Below are 20,261 nucleotides of genomic sequence, written 5' to 3'. Positions count from 1 at the left end.
TTCACCCAATTTTCCTGATAAAAGGCATACAATCATACATCTTTCTTCAAACTAAAGTGAAAGGCAAAATCAAAATGACTTGCGTGTATACTGTGTCTTTTGGGACCCTGCAAGAGAAGTGACTCCGCAAGGAAATTGGTTGAATAAGTGATATTGCCTTTTCTAGGAAGGAGTGGTTATGCTTCTCATTTTGTGTGCATGGAAGAAGAAGCGGCCTGCAAACTGAGGAAGCTGAGAATCTTCATCTGCGCAATGGTAACTTTTGTCATGGAAGTCATTTCGGACCGCGAAGATACTTTTTCTGACCTGCTTCTGGTTTCTAGTCTGATGCATCAGCACGAGGAAGAAAATGTATTGGATTTTATTCATCCCATGGTTCAAAAAAGTTCTATTTACTTGCATCAAGTTGTCAAAGACTAGTTTTGGCGGCGCCGTGACTTTTAGTATCTTTCAAAGCCGGCTAAGTCTTGTTCACCCCGGAATGCATTTGATAAGTTGTTTTGCTCGGCTGCGCGCTGCCATTCCTTTCGGACACATTACATTTCCTCTGTGAAGCAGACTCTTCCACTTGGTTTGATTGGCATAACGCAGGTGAGGGCTGCAACAATGCAACATGCCAGCCTTTTTTTCCCCCAAGGCTTTCCAGCGCTATGTGGTGGTGTAACCTGGTCCTATTGAGAAGAATAGATTTTGGACATGTCCTTGCACGTTGGCTGAGAAAACCATATACTGCGGGAAATTGTACAATTGCTTTTCTGCTGCGCCCGAGACCCTAATAAGCACTGAACCAGTTTCTAAACCTTGGTCTTGGTCTGCCCAGTCTTGCTGGGAAGCGTTAAACCAAAAGAAACGCAGGCAGTTGCCGAAACCCGGGATTGAACCAGGGACCTTTAGATCTTCAGTCAAACGCTCTCCCAACTGAGCTATTTCGGCTTAAGACGTGTGCTTTCCTCAGCAATTGTTGGCTACTATAAGTTGGTGTGACAGGAGCCTATGGAGAATTGAGATTTTTATGCCTATGCATGTTGCCGGAAAAGAGAAAAGGCAGCAAGATTCACGACTAAATTGCCAGTGAGACTAAGCCACCGTTCTGTCATGAGCAACAGACAGGTGAGAAGCCAAAGCATGGAGCATACGCTAGCCCGATTCATGAGAAAAGCAACAGCTCACAGACAGGTGGACTCTCCTTAAACCTACAACAGATGCCGAAACCCGGGATCGAACCAGGGACCTTTAGATCTTCAATCTAACGCTCTCCCAACTGAGCTATTTCGGCACATTCTAAAGGAGCAAGCCAGCAGGTGTGTGGCGGCAAGGCGAAGGGGTCCCAGAGACCTTAAAGGAGATCTAAAGTCCCAGCCTACACTTTTATTTTCAAACATCAGCATGGTAATGGCAATAGGAACAATAGGAGCAATAGTTCCCCTTGACAAACCAATCTAAGCTTGCGTCAGTAACCTCCTTTTATGTTGTGATTGCTGTTTCTCTGCTGGCCATCTATTTCCACAATTTCCTGGATTTCCGGCATGGTGTTCAGCTTCTTCTCTGCTCTTTACTTTCATTTTCTAAGGACTGCAGCTCCCATGGTACCTTGCTGCCTGCAAGCTGTGATTCCTGTACTGACTCTGCCTCCTGAAACTCCTCCTCTCAGCAAATCTGTACGTTGGAAATCAGACTCTGTGAAATGTGTGACACAGCAAAGTCTACTCACAGGGCACTGTGAATACATTTCACTGAAATCAAAAAAGAAAATGTTGGTGGATCTTCACAAAGTCAGTTTACAATATTCAAGATTGTTCAAATTCATGCGAGTAGGCTAGAAATCAATGAAATGCAACGTGGGAAGCAATATATGGCTTTACATTTTTAAAGCTAGATAGAGGTTTTGAGGAGTCCAAATACACTGCTCTAAAGAAGCCTTAAACCAGCCGTAGTACTACCAAAGGACCAGAGTGAAGGAAAATGCTCCAAGTGTTCTCTTTTCGAAAGGAACCTTATCTAGCTGCTAACCCTCTTGCTTTTCATCTGACGTAGCCATTTTGAGCCACTTTCCCGGAAAAAGTCATACAGTTTGTAATCTTTCTTCGCTTTAAAGCTTTGCTTTTCATCTGACGTAGCCATTTTCACCCAATTTTCCTGATAAAAGGCATACAATCATACATCTTTCTTCAAACTAAAGTGAAAGGCAAAATCCAAATGACTTGCGTGTATACTGTGTCTTTTGGGACCCTGCAAGAGAAGTGACTCCGCAAGGAAATTGGTTGAATAAGTGATATTGCCTTTTCTAGGAAGGAGTGGTTATGCTTCTCATTTTGTGTGTATGGAAGAAGAAGCGGCCTGCAACCTGAGGAAGCTGAGAATCTTCAGCTGCGCAATTGTAGCTTTTGTCATGGAAGTCATTTCGGACCGCGAAGATACTTTTTCTGACCTGCTTCTGGTTTTCTAGTCTGATGCATCAGCACGAGGAAGAAAATGTATTGGATTTTATTCATCCCATGGTTCAAAAAAGTTCTATTTACTTGCATCAAGTTGTCAAAGACTAGTTTTGGCGGCGCCGTGACTTTTAGTATCTTTCAAAGCCGGCTAAGTCTTGTTCACCCCGGAATGCATTTGATAATTTTTTTTGCTCGGCTGCGCGCTGCCATTCCTTTCGGACACATTGCATTTCCTCTGTGAAGCAGACTCTTCCACTTGGTTTGATTGGCATAACGCAGGTGAGGGCTGCAACAATGCAACATGCCAGCCTTTTTTTCCCCCAAGGCTTTGCAGCGCTATGTGGTGGTGTAACCTGGTCCTATTGAGAAGAATAGATTTTGGACATGTCCTTGCACGTTGGCTGAGAAAACCATATACTGCGCGAAGTTGTACAATTGCTTTTCTGCTGCGCCCGAGACCCTAATATGCACTGAACCAGTTTCTAAACCTTGGTCTTGGTCTGCCCAGTCTTGCCGGGAAGCGTTACACCAAAACAAACACAGGCAGTTGCCGAAACCCGGGATTGAACCAGGGACCTTTAGATCTTCAGTCTAACGCTCTCCCAACTGAGCTATTTCGGCTTAAGACGTGTGCTTTCCTCAGCAATTGTTGGCTACTATAAGTTGGTGTGACAGGAGCCTATGGAGAATTGAGATTTTTATGCCTATGCATGTTGCCGGAAAAGAGAAAAGGCAGCAAGATTCACGACTAAATTGCCAGGGAGACTAAGCCACCGTTCTGTCATGAGCAACAGACAGGTGAGAAGCCAAAGCATGGAGCATACGCTAGCCCGATTCATGAGAAAAGCAACAGCTCACAGACAGGTGGACTCTCCTTAAATCTACAACAGATGCCGAAACCCGGGATCGAACCAGGGACCTTTAGATCTTCAGTCTAACGCTCTCCCAACTGAGCTATTTCGGCACGTTCCAAATGAGCAAGCCAGCAGGTGTGTGGCGGCAAGGCGAAGGGGTCCCAGAGACCTTAAAGGAGATCTAAAGTCCCAGCCTACACTTTTATTTTCAAACATCAGCATGGTAATGGCAATAGGAACAATAGGAGCAATAGTTCCCCTTGACAAACCAATGTAAGCTTGCCTCAGTAACCTCCTTTTATGTTGTGATTGCTGTTTCTCTGCTGGCCATCTATTTCCACAATTTCCTGGATTTCCGGCATGGTGTTCAGCTTCTTCTCTGCTCTTTACTTTCATTTTCTAAGGACTGCAGCTCCCATGGTACCTTGCTGCCTGCAAGCTGTGATTCCTTTACTGACTCTGCCTCCTGAAACTCCTCCTCTCAGCAAATCTGTACGTTGGAAATCAGACTCTGTGAAATGTGTGACACAGCAAAGTCTACTCACAGGGCACTGTGAATACATTTCACTGAAATAAAAAAAGAAAATGTTGGTGGATCTTCACAAAGTCAGTTTACAATATTCAAGATTGTTCAAATTCATGCGAGTAGGCTAGAAATCAATGAAATGCAACGTGGGAAGCAATATATGGCTTTACATTTTTAAAGCTAGATAGAGGTTTTGAGGAGTCCAAATACACTGCTCTAAAGAAGCCTTAAACCAGCCGTAGTACTACCAAAGGACCAGAGTGAAGGAAAATGCTCCAAGTGTTCTCTTTTCGAAAGGAACCTTATCTAGCTGCTAACCCTCTTGCTTTTCATCTGATGTAGCCATTTTGAGCCACTTTCCCTGAAAAAGTCATACAGTTTGTAATCTTTCTTCGCTTTAAAGCTTTGCTTTTCATCTGACGTAGCCATTTTCACCCAATTTTCCTGATAAAAGGCATACAATCATACATCTTTCTTCAAACTAAAGTGAAAGGCAAAATCAAAATGACTTGCGTGTATACTGTGTCTTTTGGGACCCTGCAAGAGAAGTGACTCCGCAAGGAAATTGGTTGAATAAGTGATATTGCCTTTTCTAGGAAGGAGTGGTTATGCTTCTCATTTTGTGTGTATGGAAGAAGAAGCGGCCTGCAACCTGAGGAAGCTGAGAATCTTCAGCTGCGCAATTGTAGCTTTTGTCATGGAAGTCATTTCGGACCGCGAAGATACTTTTTCTGACCTGCTTCTGGTTTTCTAGTCTGATGCATCAGCACGAGGAAGAAAATGTATTGGATTTTATTCATCCCATGGTTCAAAAAAGTTCTATTTACTTGCATCAAGTTGTCAAAGACTAGTTTTGGCGGCGCCGTGACTTTTAGTATCTTTCAAAGCCGGCTAAGTCTTGTTCACCCCGGAATGCATTTGATAAGTTGTTTTGCTCGGCTGCGCGCTGCCATTCCTTTCGGACACATTGCATTTCCTCTGTGAAGCAGACTCTTCCACTTGGTTTGATTGGCATAACGCAGGTGAGGGCTGCAACAATGCAACATGCCAGCCTTTTTTTCCCCCAAGGCTTTGCAGCGCTATGTGGTGGTGTAACCTGGTCCTATTGAGAAGAATAGATTTTGGAAATGTCCTTGCACGTTGGCTGAGAAAACCATATACTGCGGGAAGTTGTACAATTGCTTTTCTGCTGTGCCCGAGACCCTAATATGCACTGAACCAGTTTCTAAACCTTGGTCTTGGTCTGCCCAGTCTTGCCGGGAAGCGTTACACCAAAAGAAACGCAGGCAGTTGCCGAAACCCGGAATAGAACCAGGGACCTTTAGATCTTCAGTCTAACGCTCTCCCAACTGAGCTATTTCGGCTTAAGAAGTGTGCTTTCCTCAGCAATTGTTGGCTACTATAAGTTGGTGTTACAGGAGCCTATGGAGAATTGAGATTTTTATGCCTATGCATGTTGCCGGAAAAGAGAAAAGGCAGCAAGATTCACGACTAAATTGCCAGTGAGACTAAGCCACCGTTCTGTCATGAGCAACAGACAGGTGAGAAGCCAATGCATGGAGCATACGCTAGCCCGATTCATGAGAAAAGCAACAGCTCACAGACAGGTGGACTCTCCTTAAACCTACAACAGATGCCGAAACCCGGGATCGAACCAGGGACCTTTAGATCTTCAGTCTAACGCTCTCCCAACTGAGCTATTTCGGCACATTCCAAAGGAGCAAGCCAGCAGGTGTGTGGCGGCAAGGCGAAGGGGTCCCAGAGACCTTAAAGGAGATCTAAAGTCCCAGCCTACACTTTTATTTTCAAACATCAGCATGGTAATGGCAATAGGAACAATAGGAGCAATAGTTCCCCTTGACAAACCAATGTAAGCTTGCCTCAGTAACCTCCTTTTATGTTGTGATTGCTGTTTCTCTGCTGGCCATCTATTTCCACAATTTCCTGGATTTCCGGCATGGTGTTCAGCTTCTTCTCTGCTCTTTACTTTCATTTTCTAAGGACTGCAGCTCCCATGGTACCTTGCTGCCTGCAAGCTGTGATTCCTGTACTGACTCTGCCTCCTGAAACTCCTCCTCTCAGCAAATCTGTACGTTGGAAATCAGACTCTGTGAAATGTGTGACACAGAAAAGTCTACTCACAGGGCACTGTGAATACATTTCACTGAAATCAAAAAAGAAAATGTTGGTGGATCTTCACAAAGTCAGTTTACAATATTCAAGATTGTTCAAATTCATGCGAGTAGGCTAGAAATCAATGAAATGCAACGTGGGAAGCAATATATGGCTTTACATTTTTAAAGCTAGATAGAGGTTTTGAGGAGTCCAAATACACTGCTCTAAAGAAGCCTTAAACCAGCCGTAGTACTACCAAAGGACCAGAGTGAAGGAAAATGCTCCAAGTGTTCTCTTTTCGAAAGGAACCTTATCTAGCTGCTAACCCTCTTGCTTTTCATCTGACGTAGCCATTTTGAGCCACTTTCCCTGAAAAAGTCATACAGTTTGTAATCTTTCTTCGCTTTAAAGCTTTGCTTTTCATCTGACGTAGCCATTTTCACCCAATTTTCCTGATAAAAGGAATACAATCATACATCTTTCTTCAAACTAAAGTGAAAGGCAAAATCCAAATGACTTGCGTGTATACTGTGTCTTTTGGGACCCTGCAAGAGAAGTGACTCCGCAAGGAAATTGGTTGAATAAGTGATATTGCCTTTTCTAGGAAGGAGTGGTTATGCTTCTCATTTTGTGTGTATGGAAGAAGAAGCGGCCTGCAACCTGAGGAAGCTGAGAATCTTCAGCTGCGCAATTGTAGCTTTTGTCATGGAAGTCATTTCGGACCGCGAAGATACTTTTTCTGACCTGCTTCTGGTTTTCTAGTCTGATGCATCAGCACGAGGAAGAAAATGTATTGGATTTTATTCATCCCATGGTTCAAAAAAGTTCTATTTACTTGCATCAAGTTGTCAAAGACTAGTTTTGGCGGCGCCGTGACTTTTAGTATCTTTCAAAGCCGGCTAAGTCTTGTTCACCCCGGAATGCATTTGATAAGTTGATTTGCTCGGCTGCGCGCTGCCATTCCTTTCGGACACATTGCATTTCCTCTGTGAAGCAGACTCTTCCACTTGGTTTGATTGGCATAACGCAGGTGAGGGCTGCAACAATGCAACATGCCAGCCTTTTTTTCCCCCAAGGCTTTCCAGCGCTATGTGGTGGTGTAACCTGGTCCTATTGAGAAGAATAGATTTTGGACATGTCCTTGCACGTTGGCTGAGAAAACCATATACTGCGGGAAATTGTACAATTGCTTTTCTGCTGCGCCCGAGACCCTAATATGCACTGAACCAGTTTCTAAACCTTGGTCTTGGTCTGCCCAGTCTTGGCGGGAAGCGTTACACCAAAAGAAACGGAGGCAGTTGCCGAAACCCGGGATTGAACCAGGGACCTTTAGATCTTCAGTCTAATGCTCTCCCAACTGAGCTATTTCAGCTTAAGACATGTGCTTTCCTCAGCAATTGTTGGCTACTATAAGTTGGTGTGACAGGAGCCTATGGAGAATTGAGATTTTTATGCCTATGCATGTTGCCGGAAAAGAGAAAAGGCAGCAAGATTCACGACTAAATTGCCAGGGAGACTAAGCCACCGTTCTGTCATGAGCAACAGACAGGTGAGAAGCCAAAGCATGGAGCATACGCTAGCCCGATTCATGAGAAAAGCAACAGCTCACAGACAGGAGGACTCTCCTTAAACCTACAACAGATGCCGAAACCCGGGATCGAACCAGGGACCTTTAGATCTTCAGTCTAACGCTCTCCCAACTGAGCTATTTCGGCACATTCTAAAGGAGCAAGCCAGCAGGTGTGTGGCGGCAAGGCGAAGGGGTCCCAGAGACATTAAAGGAGATCTAAAGTCCCAGCCTACACTTTTATTTTCAAACATCAGCATGGTAATGGCAATAGGAACAATAGGAGCAATAGTTCCCCTTGACAAACCAATGTAAGCTTGCCTCAGTAACCTCCTTTTATGTTGTGATTGCTGTTTCTCTGCTGGCCATCTATTTCCACAATTTCCTGGATTTCCGGCATGGTGTTCAGCTTCTTCTCTGCTCTTTACTTTCATTTTCTAAGGACTGCAGCTCCCATGGTACCTTGCTGCCTGCAAGCTGTGATTCCTGTACTGACTCTGCCTCCTGAAACTCCTCCTCTCAGCAAATCTGTACGTTGGAAATCAGACTCTGTGAAATGTGTGACACAGCAAAGTCTACTCACAGGGCACTGTGAATACATTTCACTGAAATCAAAAAAGAAAATGTTGGTGGATCTTCACAAAGTCAGTTTACAATATTCAAGATTGTTCAAATTCATGCGAGTAGGCTAGAAATCAATGAAATGCAACGTGGGAAGCAATATATGGCTTTACATTTTTAAAGCTAGATAGAGGTTTTGAGGAGTCCAAATACACTGCTCTAAAGAAGCCTTAAACCAGCCGTAGTACTACCAAAGGACCAGAGTGAAGGAAAATGCTCCAAGTGTTCTCTTTTCGAAAGGAACCTTATCTAGCTGCTAACCCTCTTGCTTTTCATCTGATGTAGCCATTTTGAGCCACTTTCCCTGAAAAAGTCATACAGTTTGTAATCTTTCTTCGCTTTAAAGCTTTGCTTTTCATCTGACGTAGCCATTTTCACCCAATTTTCCTGATAAAAGGCATACAATCATACATCTTTCTTCAAACTAAAGTGAAAGGCAAAATCAAAATGACTTGCGTGTATACTGTGTCTTTTGGGACCCTGCAAGAGAAGTGACTCCGCAAGGAAATTGGTTGAATAAGTGATATTGCCTTTTCTAGGAAGGAGTGGTTATGCTTCTCATTTTGTGTGTATGGAAGAAGAAGCGGCCTGCAACCTGAGGAAGCTGAGAATCTTCAGCTGCGCAATTGTAGCTTTTGTCATGGAAGTCATTTCGGACCGCGAAGATACTTTTTCTGACCTGCTTCTGGTTTTCTAGTCTGATGCATCAGCACGAGGAAGAAAATGTATTGGATTTTATTCATCCCATGGTTCAAAAAAGTTCTATTTACTTGCATCAAGTTGTCAAAGACTAGTTTTGGCGGCGCCGTGACTTTTAGTATCTTTCAAAGCCGGCTAAGTCTTGTTCACCCCGGAATGCATTTGATAAGTTGTTTTGCTCGGCTGCGCGCTGCCATTCCTTTCGGACACATTGCATTTCCTCTGTGAAGCAGACTCTTCCACTTGGTTTGATTGGCATAACGCAGGTGAGGGCTGCAACAATGCAACATGCCAGCCTTTTTTTCCCCCAAGGCTTTGCAGCGCTATGTGGTGGTGTAACCTGGTCCTATTGAGAAGAATAGATTTTGGAAATGTCCTTGCACGTTGGCTGAGAAAACCATATACTGCGGGAAGTTGTACAATTGCTTTTCTGCTGTGCCCGAGACCCTAATATGCACTGAACCAGTTTCTAAACCTTGGTCTTGGTCTGCCCAGTCTTGCCGGGAAGCGTTACACCAAAAGAAACGCAGGCAGTTGCCGAAACCCGGAATAGAACCAGGGACCTTTAGATCTTCAGTCTAACGCTCTCCCAACTGAGCTATTTCGGCTTAAGAAGTGTGCTTTCCTCAGCAATTGTTGGCTACTATAAGTTGGTGTTACAGGAGCCTATGGAGAATTGAGATTTTTATGCCTATGCATGTTGCCGGAAAAGAGAAAAGGCAGCAAGATTCACGACTAAATTGCCAGTGAGACTAAGCCACCGTTCTGTCATGAGCAACAGACAGGTGAGAAGCCAATGCATGGAGCATACGCTAGCCCGATTCATGAGAAAAGCAACAGCTCACAGACAGGTGGACTCTCCTTAAACCTACAACAGATGCCGAAACCCGGGATCGAACCAGGGACCTTTAGATCTTCAGTCTAACGCTCTCCCAACTGAGCTATTTCGGCACATTCCAAAGGAGCAAGCCAGCAGGTGTGTGGCGGCAAGGCGAAGGGGTCCCAGAGACCTTAAAGGAGATCTAAAGTCCCAGCCTACACTTTTATTTTCAAACATCAGCATGGTAATGGCAATAGGAACAATAGGAGCAATAGTTCCCCTTGACAAACCAATGTAAGCTTGCCTCAGTAACCTCCTTTTATGTTGTGATTGCTGTTTCTCTGCTGGCCATCTATTTCCACAATTTCCTGGATTTCCGGCATGGTGTTCAGCTTCTTCTCTGCTCTTTACTTTCATTTTCTAAGGACTGCAGCTCCCATGGTACCTTGCTGCCTGCAAGCTGTGATTCCTGTACTGACTCTGCCTCCTGAAACTCCTCCTCTCAGCAAATCTGTACGTTGGAAATCAGACTCTGTGAAATGTGTGACACAGAAAAGTCTACTCACAGGGCACTGTGAATACATTTCACTGAAATCAAAAAAGAAAATGTTGGTGGATCTTCACAAAGTCAGTTTACAATATTCAAGATTGTTCAAATTCATGCGAGTAGGCTAGAAATCAATGAAATGCAACGTGGGAAGCAATATATGGCTTTACATTTTTAAAGCTAGATAGAGGTTTTGAGGAGTCCAAATACACTGCTCTAAAGAAGCCTTAAACCAGCCGTAGTACTACCAAAGGACCAGAGTGAAGGAAAATGCTCCAAGTGTTCTCTTTTCGAAAGGAACCTTATCTAGCTGCTAACCCTCTTGCTTTTCATCTGACGTAGCCATTTTGAGCCACTTTCCCTGAAAAAGTCATACAGTTTGTAATCTTTCTTCGCTTTAAAGCTTTGCTTTTCATCTGACGTAGCCATTTTCACCCAATTTTCCTGATAAAAGGAATACAATCATACATCTTTCTTCAAACTAAAGTGAAAGGCAAAATCCAAATGACTTGCGTGTATACTGTGTCTTTTGGGACCCTGCAAGAGAAGTGACTCCGCAAGGAAATTGGTTGAATAAGTGATATTGCCTTTTCTAGGAAGGAGTGGTTATGCTTCTCATTTTGTGTGTATGGAAGAAGAAGCGGCCTGCAACCTGAGGAAGCTGAGAATCTTCAGCTGCGCAATTGTAGCTTTTGTCATGGAAGTCATTTCGGACCGCGAAGATACTTTTTCTGACCTGCTTCTGGTTTTCTAGTCTGATGCATCAGCACGAGGAAGAAAATGTATTGGATTTTATTCATCCCATGGTTCAAAAAAGTTCTATTTACTTGCATCAAGTTGTCAAAGACTAGTTTTGGCGGCGCCGTGACTTTTAGTATCTTTCAAAGCCGGCTAAGTCTTGTTCACCCCGGAATGCATTTGATAAGTTGATTTGCTCGGCTGCGCGCTGCCATTCCTTTCGGACACATTGCATTTCCTCTGTGAAGCAGACTCTTCCACTTGGTTTGATTGGCATAACGCAGGTGAGGGCTGCAACAATGCAACATGCCAGCCTTTTTTTCCCCCAAGGCTTTCCAGCGCTATGTGGTGGTGTAACCTGGTCCTATTGAGAAGAATAGATTTTGGACATGTCCTTGCACGTTGGCTGAGAAAACCATATACTGCGGGAAATTGTACAATTGCTTTTCTGCTGCGCCCGAGACCCTAATATGCACTGAACCAGTTTCTAAACCTTGGTCTTGGTCTGCCCAGTCTTGGCGGGAAGCGTTACACCAAAAGAAACGGAGGCAGTTGCCGAAACCCGGGATTGAACCAGGGACCTTTAGATCTTCAGTCTAATGCTCTCCCAACTGAGCTATTTCAGCTTAAGACATGTGCTTTCCTCAGCAATTGTTGGCTACTATAAGTTGGTGTGACAGGAGCCTATGGAGAATTGAGATTTTTATGCCTATGCATGTTGCCGGAAAAGAGAAAAGGCAGCAAGATTCACGACTAAATTGCCAGGGAGACTAAGCCACCGTTCTGTCATGAGCAACAGACAGGTGAGAAGCCAAAGCATGGAGCATACGCTAGCCCGATTCATGAGAAAAGCAACAGCTCACAGACAGGAGGACTCTCCTTAAACCTACAACAGATGCCGAAACCCGGGATCGAACCAGGGACCTTTAGATCTTCAGTCTAACGCTCTCCCAACTGAGCTATTTCGGCACATTCTAAAGGAGCAAGCCAGCAGGTGTGTGGCGGCAAGGCGAAGGGGTCCCAGAGACATTAAAGGAGATCTAAAGTCCCAGCCTACACTTTTATTTTCAAACATCAGCATGGTAATGGCAATAGGAACAATAGGAGCAATAGTTCCCCTTGACAAACCAATGTAAGCTTGCCTCAGTAACCTCCTTTTATGTTGTGATTGCTGTTTCTCTGCTGGCCATCTATTTCCACAATTTCCTGGATTTCCGGCATGGTGTTCAGCTTCTTCTCTGCTCTTTACTTTCATTTTCTAAGGACTGCAGCTCCCATGGTACCTTGCTGCCTGCAAGCTGTGATTCCTGTACTGACTCTGCCTCCTGAAACTCCTCCTCTCAGCAAATCTGTACGTTGGAAATCAGACTCTGTGAAATGTGTGACACAGCAAAGTCTACTCACAGGGCACTGTGAATACATTTCACTGAAATCAAAAAAGAAAATGTTGGTGGATCTTCACAAAGTCAGTTTACAATATTCAAGATTGTTCAAATTCATGCGAGTAGGCTAGAAATCAATGAAATGCAACGTGGGAAGCAATATATGGCTTTACATTTTTAAAGCTAGATAGAGGTTTTGAGGAGTCCAAATACACTGCTCTAAAGAAGCCTTAAACCAGCCGTAGTACTACCAAAGGACCAGAGTGAAGGAAAATGCTCCAAGTGTTCTCTTTTCGAAAGGAACCTTATCTAGCTGCTAACCCTCTTGCTTTTCATCTGACGTAGCCATTTTGAGCCACTTTCCCTGAAAAAGTCATACAGTTTGTAATCTTTCTTCGCTTTAAAGCTTTGCTTTTCATCTGACGTAGCCATTTTCACCCAATTTTCCTGATAAAAGGCATACAATCATACATCTTTCTTCAAACTAAAGTGAAAGGCAAAATCCAAATGACTTGCGTGTATACTGTGTCTTTTGGGACCCTGCAAGAGAAGTGACTCCGCAAGGAAATTGGTTGAATAAGTGATATTGCCTTTTCTAGGAAGGAGTGGTTATGCTTCTCATTTTGTGTGTATGGAAGAAGAAGCGGCCTGCAACCTGAGGAAGCTGAGAATCTTCAGCTGCGCAATTGTAGCTTTTGTCATGGAAGTCATTTCGGACCGCGAAGATACTTTTTCTGACCTGCTTCTGGTTTTCTAGTCTGATGCATCAGCACGAGGAAGAAAATGTATTGGATTTTATTCATCCCATGGTTCAAAAAAGTTCTATTTACTTGCATCAAGTTGTCAAAGACTAGTTTTGGCGGCGCCGTGACTTTTAGTATCTTTCAAAGCCGGCTAAGTCTTGTTCACCCCGGAATGCATTTGATAAGTTGATTTGCTCGGCTGCGCGCTGCCATTCCTTTCGGACACATTGCATTTCCTCTGTGAAGCAGACTCTTCCACTTGGTTTGATTGGCATAACGCAGGTGAGGGCTGCAACAATGCAACATGCCAGCCTTTTTTTCCCCCAAGGCTTTCCAGCGCTATGTGGTGGTGTAACCTGGTCCTATTGAGAAGAATAGATTTTGGACATGTCCTTGCACGTTGGCTGAGAAAACCATATACTGCGGGAAATTGTACAATTGCTTTTCTGCTGCGCCCGAGACCCTAATATGCACTGAACCAGTTTCTAAACCTTGGTCTTGGTCTGCCCAGTCTTGGCGGGAAGCGTTACACCAAAAGAAACGGAGGCAGTTGCCGAAACCCGGGATTGAACCAGGGACCTTTAGATCTTCAGTCTAATGCTCTCCCAACTGAGCTATTTCAGCTTAAGACATGTGCTTTCCTCAGCAATTGTTGGCTACTATAAGTTGGTGTGACAGGAGCCTATGGAGAATTGAGATTTTTATGCCTATGCATGTTGCCGGAAAAGAGAAAAGGCAGCAAGATTCACGACTAAATTGCCAGGGAGACTAAGCCACCGTTCTGTCATGAGCAACAGACAGGTGAGAAGCCAAAGCATGGAGCATACGCTAGCCCGATTCATGAGAAAAGCAACAGCTCACAGACAGGAGGACTCTCCTTAAACCTACAACAGATGCCGAAACCCGGGACCTTTAGATCTTCAGTCTAACGCTCTCCCAACTGAGCTATTTCGGCACATTCTAAAGGAGCAAGCCAGCAGGTGTGTGGCGGCAAGGCGAAGGGGTCCCAGAGACATTAAAGGAGATCTAAAGTCCCAGCCTACACTTTTATTTTCAAACATCAGCATGGTAATGGCAATAGGAACAATAGGAGCAATAGTTCCCCTTGACAAACCAATGTAAGCTTGCCTCAGTAACCTCCTTTTATGTTGTGATTGCTGTTTCTCTGCTGGCCATCTATTTCCACAATTTCCTGGATTTCCGGCATGGTGTTCAGCTTCTTCTCTGCTCTTTACTTTCATTTTCTAAGGACTGCAGCTCCCATGGTACCTTGCTGCCTGCAAGCTGTGATTCCTGTACTGACTCTGCCTCCTGAAACTCCTCCTCTCAGCAAATCTGTACGTTGGAAATCAGACTCTGTGAAATGTGTGACACAGCAAAGTCTACTCACAGGGCACTGTGAATACATTTCACTGAAATCAAAAAAGAAAATGTTGGTGGATCTTCACAAAGTCAGTTTACAATATTCAAGATTGTTCAAATTCATGCGAGTAGGCTAGAAATCAATGAAATGCAACGTGGGAAGCAATATATGGCTTTACATTTTTAAAGCTAGATAGAGGTTTTGAGGAGTCCAAATACACTGCTCTAAAGAAGCCTTAAACCAGCCGTAGTACTACCAAAGGACCAGAGTGAAGGAAAATGCTCCAAGTGTTCTCTTTTCGAAAGGAACCTTATCTAGCTGCTAACCCTCTTGCTTTTCATCTGACGTAGCCATTTTGAGCCACTTTCCCTGAAAAAGTCATACAGTTTGTAATCTTTCTTCGCTTTAAAGCTTTGCTTTTCATCTGACGTAGCCATTTTCACCCAATTTTCCTGATAAAAGGCATACAATCATACATCTTTCTTCAAACTAAAGTGAAAGGCAAAATCAAAATGACTTGCGTGTATACTGTGTCTTTTGGGACCCTGCAAGAGAAGTGACTCCGCAAGGAAATTGGTTGAATAAGTGATATTGCCTTTTCTAGGAAGGAGTGGTTATGCTTCTCATTTTGTGTGCATGGAAGAAGAAGCGGCCTGCAAACTGAGGAAGCTGAGAATCTTCATCTGCGCAATGGTAACTTTTGTCATGGAAGTCATTTCGGACCGCGAAGATACTTTTTCTGACCTGCTTCTGGTTTCTAGTCTGATGCATCAGCACGAGGAAGAAAATGTATTGGATTTTATTCATCCCATGGTTCAAAAAAGTTCTATTTACTTGCATCAAGTTGTCAAAGACTAGTTTTGGCGGCGCCGTGACTTTTAGTATCTTTCAAAGCCGGCTAAGTCTTGTTCACCCCGGAATGCATTTGATAAGTTGTTTTGCTCGGCTGCGCGCTGCCATTCCTTTCGGACACATTACATTTCCTCTGTGAAGCAGACTCTTCCACTTGGTTTGATTGGCATAACGCAGGTGAGGGCTGCAACAATGCAACATGCCAGCCTTTTTTTCCCCCAAGGCTTTCCAGCGCTATGTGGTGGTGTAACCTGGTCCTATTGAGAAGAATAGATTTTGGACATGTCCTTGCACGTTGGCTGAGAAAACCATATACTGCGGGAAATTGTACAATTGCTTTTCTGCTGCGCCCGAGACCCTAATATGCACTGAACCAGTTTCTAAACCTTGGTCTTGGTCTGCCCAGTCTTGCCGGGAAGCGTTACACCAAAACAAACACAGGCAGTTGCCGAAACCCGGGATTGAACCAGGGACCTTTAGATCTTCAGTCTAATGCTCTCCCAACTGAGCTATTTCGGCTTAAGACATGTGCTTTCCTCAGCAATTGTTGGCTACTATAAGTTGGTGTGACAGGAGCCTATGGAGAATTGAGATTTTTATGCCTATGCATGTTGCCGGAAAAGAGAAAAGGCAGCAAGATTCACGACTAAATTGCTAGTGAGACTAAGCCACCGTTCTGTCATGAGCAACAGACAGGTGAGAAGCCAAAGGATGGAGCATACGCTAGCCCGATTCATGAGAAAAGCAACAGCTCACAGACAGGTGGACTCTCCTTAAACCTACAACAGATGCCGAAACCCGGGATCGAACCAGGGACCTTTAGATCTTCAGTCTAACGCTCTCCCAACTGAGCTATTTCGGCACGTTCCAAAGGAGCAAGCCAGCAGGTGTGTGGCGGCAAGGCGAAGGGGTCCCAGAGACCTTAAAGGAGATCTAAAGTCCCAGCCTACACTTTTATTTTCAAACATCAGCATGGTAATTGCAATAGGAACAATAGGAGCAATAGTTCCCCTTGACAAACCAATGTAAGCTTGCCTCAGTAACCTCCTTTTATGTTGTGATTGCTGTTTCTCTGCTGGCCATCTATTTCCACAATTTCCTGGATTTCCGGCATGGTGTTCAGCTTCTTCTCTGCTCTTTACTTTCATTTTCTAAGGACTGCAGCTCCCATGGTACCTTGCTTCCTGCAAGCTGTGATTCCTGTACTGACTCTGCCTCCTGAAACTCCTCCTCTCAGCAAATGTGTACGTTGGAATTCAGACTCTGTGAAATGTGTGACACAGCAAAGTCTACTCACAGGGCACTGTGAATACATTTCACTGAAATCAAAAAAGAAAATGTTGGTGGATCTTCACAAAGTCAGTTTACAATATTCAAGATTGTTCAAATTCATGCGAGTAGGCTAGAAATCAATGAAATGCAACGTGGGAAGCAATATATGGCTTTACATTTTTAAAGCTAGATAGAGGTTTTGAGGAGTCCAAATACACTGCTCTAAAGAAGCCTTAAACCAGCCGTAGTACTACCAAAGGACCAGAGTGAAGGAAAATGCTCCAAGTGTTCTCTTTTCGAAAGGAACCTTATCTAGCTGCTAACCCTCTTGCTTTTCATCTGACGTAGCCATTTTGACCCACTTTCCCTGAAAAAGTCATACAGTTTGTAATCTTTCTTCGCTTTAAAGCTTTGCTTTTCATCTGACGTAGCCATTTTCACCCAATTTTCCTGATAAAAGGAATACAATCATACATCTTTCTTCAAACTAAAGTGAAAGGCAAAATCCAAATGACTTGCTTGTATACTGTGTCTTTTGGGACCCTGCAAGAGAAGTGACTCCGCAAGGAAATTGGTTGAATAAGTGATATTGCCTTTTCTAGGAAGGAGTGGTTATGCTTCTCATTTTGTGTGTATGGAAGAAGAAGCGGCCTGCAACCTGAGGAAGCTGAGAATCTTCAGCTGCGCAATTGTAGCTTTTGTCATGGAAGTCATTTCGGACCGCGAAGATACTTTTTCTGACCTGCTTCTGGTTTTCTAGTCTGATGCATCAGCACGAGGAAGAAAATGTATTGGATTTTATTCATCCCATGGTTCAAAAAAGTTCTATTTACTTGCATCAAGTTGTTAAAGACTAGTTTTGGCTGCGCCGTGACTTTTAGTATCTTTCAAAGCCGGCTAAGTCTTGTTCACCCCGGAATGCATTTGATAAGTTGTTTTGCTCGGCTGTGCGCTGCCATTCCTTTCGGACACATTGCATTTCCTCTGTGAAGCAGACTCTTCCACTTGGTTTGATTGGCATAACGCAGGTGAGGGCTGCAACAATGCAACATGCCAGCCTTTTTTTCCCCCAAGGCTTTGCAGCGCTATGTGGTGGTGTAACCTGGTCCTATTGAGAAGAATAGATTTTGGACATGTCCTTGCACGTTGGCTGAGAAAACCATATACTGCGGGAAGTTGTACAATTGCTTTTCTGCTGCGCCCGATACCCTAATATGCACTGAACCAGTTTCTAAACCTTGGTCTTGGTCTGCCCAGTCTTGCCGGGAAGCGTTACACCAAAAGAAACGGAGGCAGTTGCCGAAACCCGGGATTGAACCAGGGACCTTTAGATCTTCAGTCTAACGCTCTCCCAACTGAGCTATTTCGGCTTAAGACATGTGCTTTCCTCAGCAATTGTTGGCTACTATAAGTTGGTGTGACAGGAGCCTATGGAGAATTGAGATTTTTATGCCTATGCATGTTGCCGGAAAAGAGAAAAGGCAGCAAGATTCACGACTAAATTGCTAGTGAGACTAAGCCACCGTTCTGTCATGAGCAACAGACAGGTGAGAAGCCAAAGCATGGAGCATACGCTAGCCCGATTCATGAGAAAAGCAACAGCTCACAGACAGGTGGACTCTCCTTAAACCTACAACAGATGCCGAAACCCAGGATCGAACCAGGGACCTTTAGATCTTCAATCTAACGCTCTCCCAACTGAGCTATTTCGGCACGTTCCAAAGGAGCAAGCCAGCAGGTGTGTGGCGGCAAGGCGAAGGGGTCCCAGAGACCTTAAAGGAGATCTAAAGTCCCAGCCTACACTTTTATTTTCAAACATCAGCATGGTAATTGCAATAGGAACAATAGGAGCAATAGTTCCCCTTGACAAACCAATGTAAGCTTGCCTCAGTAACCTCCTTTTATGTTGTGATTGCTGTTTCTCTGCTGGCCATCTATTTCCACAATTTCCTGGATTTCCGGCATGGTGTTCAGCTTCTTCTCTGCTCTTTACTTTCATTTTCTAAGGACTGCAGCTCCCATGGTACCTTGCTTCCTGCAAGCTGTGATTCCTGTACTGACTCTGCCTCCTGAAACTCCTCCTCTCAGCAAATCTGTACGTTGGAATTCAGACTCTGTGAAATGTGTGACACAGCAAAGTCTACTCACAGGGCACTGTGAATACATTTCACTGAAATCAAAAAAGAAAATGTTGGTGGATCTTCACAAAGTCAGTTTACAATATTCAAGATTGTTCAAATTCATGCGAGTAGGCTAGAAATCAATGAAATGCAACGTGGGAAGCAATATATGGCTTTACATTTTTAAAGCTAGATAGAGGTTTTGAGGAGTCCAAATACACTGCTCTAAAGAAGCCTTAAACCAGCCGTAGTACTACCAAAGGACCAGAGTGAAGGAAAATGCTCCAAGTGTTCTCTTTTCGAAAGGAACCTTATCTAGCTGCTAACCCTCTTGCTTTTCATCTGACGTAGCCATTTTGAGCCACTTTCCCTGAAAAAGTCATACAGTTTGTAATCTTTCTTCGCTTTAAAGCTTTGCTTTTCATCTGACGTAGCCATTTTCACCCAATTTTCCTGATAAAAGGAATACAATCATACATCTTTCTTCAAACTAAAGTGAAAGGCAAAATCAAAATGACTTGCGTGTATACTGTGTCTTTTGGGACCCTGCAAGAGAAGTGACTCCGCAAGGAAATTGGTTGAATAAGTGATATTGCCTTTTCTAGGAAGGAGTGGTTATGCTTCTCATTTTGTGTGCATGGAAGAAGAAGCGGCCTGCAACCTGAGGAAGCTGAGAATATTCAGCTGCGCAATTGTAACTTTTGTCATGGAAGTCATTTCGGACCGCGAAGATACTTTTTCTGACCTGCTTCTGGTTTCTAGTCTGATGCATCAGCACGAGGAAGAAAATGTATTGGATTTTATTCATCCCATGGTTCAAAAAAGTTCTATTTACTTGCATCAAGTTGTCAAAGACTAGTTTTGGCAGCGCCGTGACTTTTAGTATCTTTCAAAGCCGGCTAAGTCTTGTTCACCCCGGAATGCATTTGATAAGTTGTTTTGCTCGGCTGCGCGCTGCCATTCCTTTCGGACACATTGCATTTCCTCTGTGAAGCAGACTCTTCCACTTGGTTTGATTGGCATAACGCAGGTGAGGGCTGCAACAATGCAACATGCCAGCCTTTTTTTCCCCCAAGGCTTTGCAGTGCTATGTGGTGGTGTAACCTGGTCCTATTGAGTAGAATAGATTTTGGACATGTCCTTGCACGTTGGCTGAGAAAACCATATACTGCGGGAAGTTGTACAATTGCTTTTCTGCTGCGCCCGAGACCCTAATATGCACTGAACCAGTTTCTAAACCTTGGTCTTGGTCTGCCCAGTCTTGCCGGGAAGCGTTACACCAAAAGAAACGCAGGCAGTTGCCGAAACCCGGAATAGAACCAGGGACCTTTAGATCTTCAGTCTAACGCTCTCCCAACTGAGCTATTTCGGCTTAAGATGTGTGCTTTCCTCAGCAATTGTTGGCTACTATAAGTTGGTGTTACAGGAGCCTATGGAGAATTGAGATTTTTATGCCTATGCATGTTGCCGGAAAAGAGAAAAGGCAGCAAGATTCACGACTAAATTGCCAGTGAGACTAAGCCACCGTTCAGTCATGAGCAACAGACAGGTGAGAAGCCAATGCATGGAGCATACGCTAGCCCGATTCATGAGAAAAGCAACAGCTC

General features: G+C 44.1%; 10 non-coding genes across 10 annotated transcripts; all 10 read right to left on the bottom strand.

Annotated features, from left to right (window-relative positions):
- Positions 1–1,203: 1,203 nt before the first annotated feature.
- On the bottom strand, positions 1,204–1,276 carry TRNAF-GAA (transfer RNA phenylalanine (anticodon GAA)). Its single transcript has one exon. It is a non-coding gene; the product is annotated as a tRNA-Phe (tRNA).
- Positions 1,277–2,983: 1,707 nt separating this feature from the next.
- Positions 2,984–3,056, bottom strand: TRNAF-GAA (transfer RNA phenylalanine (anticodon GAA)). The gene has a single exon. It is a non-coding gene; the product is annotated as a tRNA-Phe (tRNA).
- A 270-nt stretch (positions 3,057–3,326) lies between these two features.
- On the bottom strand, positions 3,327–3,399 carry TRNAF-GAA (transfer RNA phenylalanine (anticodon GAA)). Its single transcript has one exon. It is a non-coding gene; the product is annotated as a tRNA-Phe (tRNA).
- A 2,050-nt stretch (positions 3,400–5,449) lies between these two features.
- On the bottom strand, positions 5,450–5,522 carry TRNAF-GAA (transfer RNA phenylalanine (anticodon GAA)). The gene has a single exon. It is a non-coding gene; the product is annotated as a tRNA-Phe (tRNA).
- A 2,050-nt stretch (positions 5,523–7,572) lies between these two features.
- TRNAF-GAA (transfer RNA phenylalanine (anticodon GAA)) lies at positions 7,573–7,645 on the bottom strand. The gene has a single exon. It is a non-coding gene; the product is annotated as a tRNA-Phe (tRNA).
- Positions 7,646–9,695: 2,050 nt separating this feature from the next.
- TRNAF-GAA (transfer RNA phenylalanine (anticodon GAA)) lies at positions 9,696–9,768 on the bottom strand. Its single transcript has one exon. It is a non-coding gene; the product is annotated as a tRNA-Phe (tRNA).
- A 2,050-nt stretch (positions 9,769–11,818) lies between these two features.
- On the bottom strand, positions 11,819–11,891 carry TRNAF-GAA (transfer RNA phenylalanine (anticodon GAA)). Its single transcript has one exon. It is a non-coding gene; the product is annotated as a tRNA-Phe (tRNA).
- A 3,817-nt stretch (positions 11,892–15,708) lies between these two features.
- Positions 15,709–15,781, bottom strand: TRNAF-GAA (transfer RNA phenylalanine (anticodon GAA)). Its single transcript has one exon. It is a non-coding gene; the product is annotated as a tRNA-Phe (tRNA).
- Positions 15,782–16,051: 270 nt separating this feature from the next.
- On the bottom strand, positions 16,052–16,124 carry TRNAF-GAA (transfer RNA phenylalanine (anticodon GAA)). Its single transcript has one exon. It is a non-coding gene; the product is annotated as a tRNA-Phe (tRNA).
- Positions 16,125–17,831: 1,707 nt separating this feature from the next.
- On the bottom strand, positions 17,832–17,904 carry TRNAF-GAA (transfer RNA phenylalanine (anticodon GAA)). The gene has a single exon. It is a non-coding gene; the product is annotated as a tRNA-Phe (tRNA).
- Between the last annotated feature and the right edge of the window lie 2,357 nt (positions 17,905–20,261).

This window comes from Staurois parvus, unplaced genomic scaffold (genome assembly GCF_062004578.1).
Source record: "Staurois parvus isolate SC_StPar_1 unplaced genomic scaffold, SC_StPar_1.0 ptg000126l, whole genome shotgun sequence".
Lineage (NCBI taxonomy): Eukaryota > Metazoa > Chordata > Amphibia > Anura > Ranidae > Staurois > Staurois parvus.
This window is presented reverse-complemented; position numbering and strand designations above follow the sequence as displayed.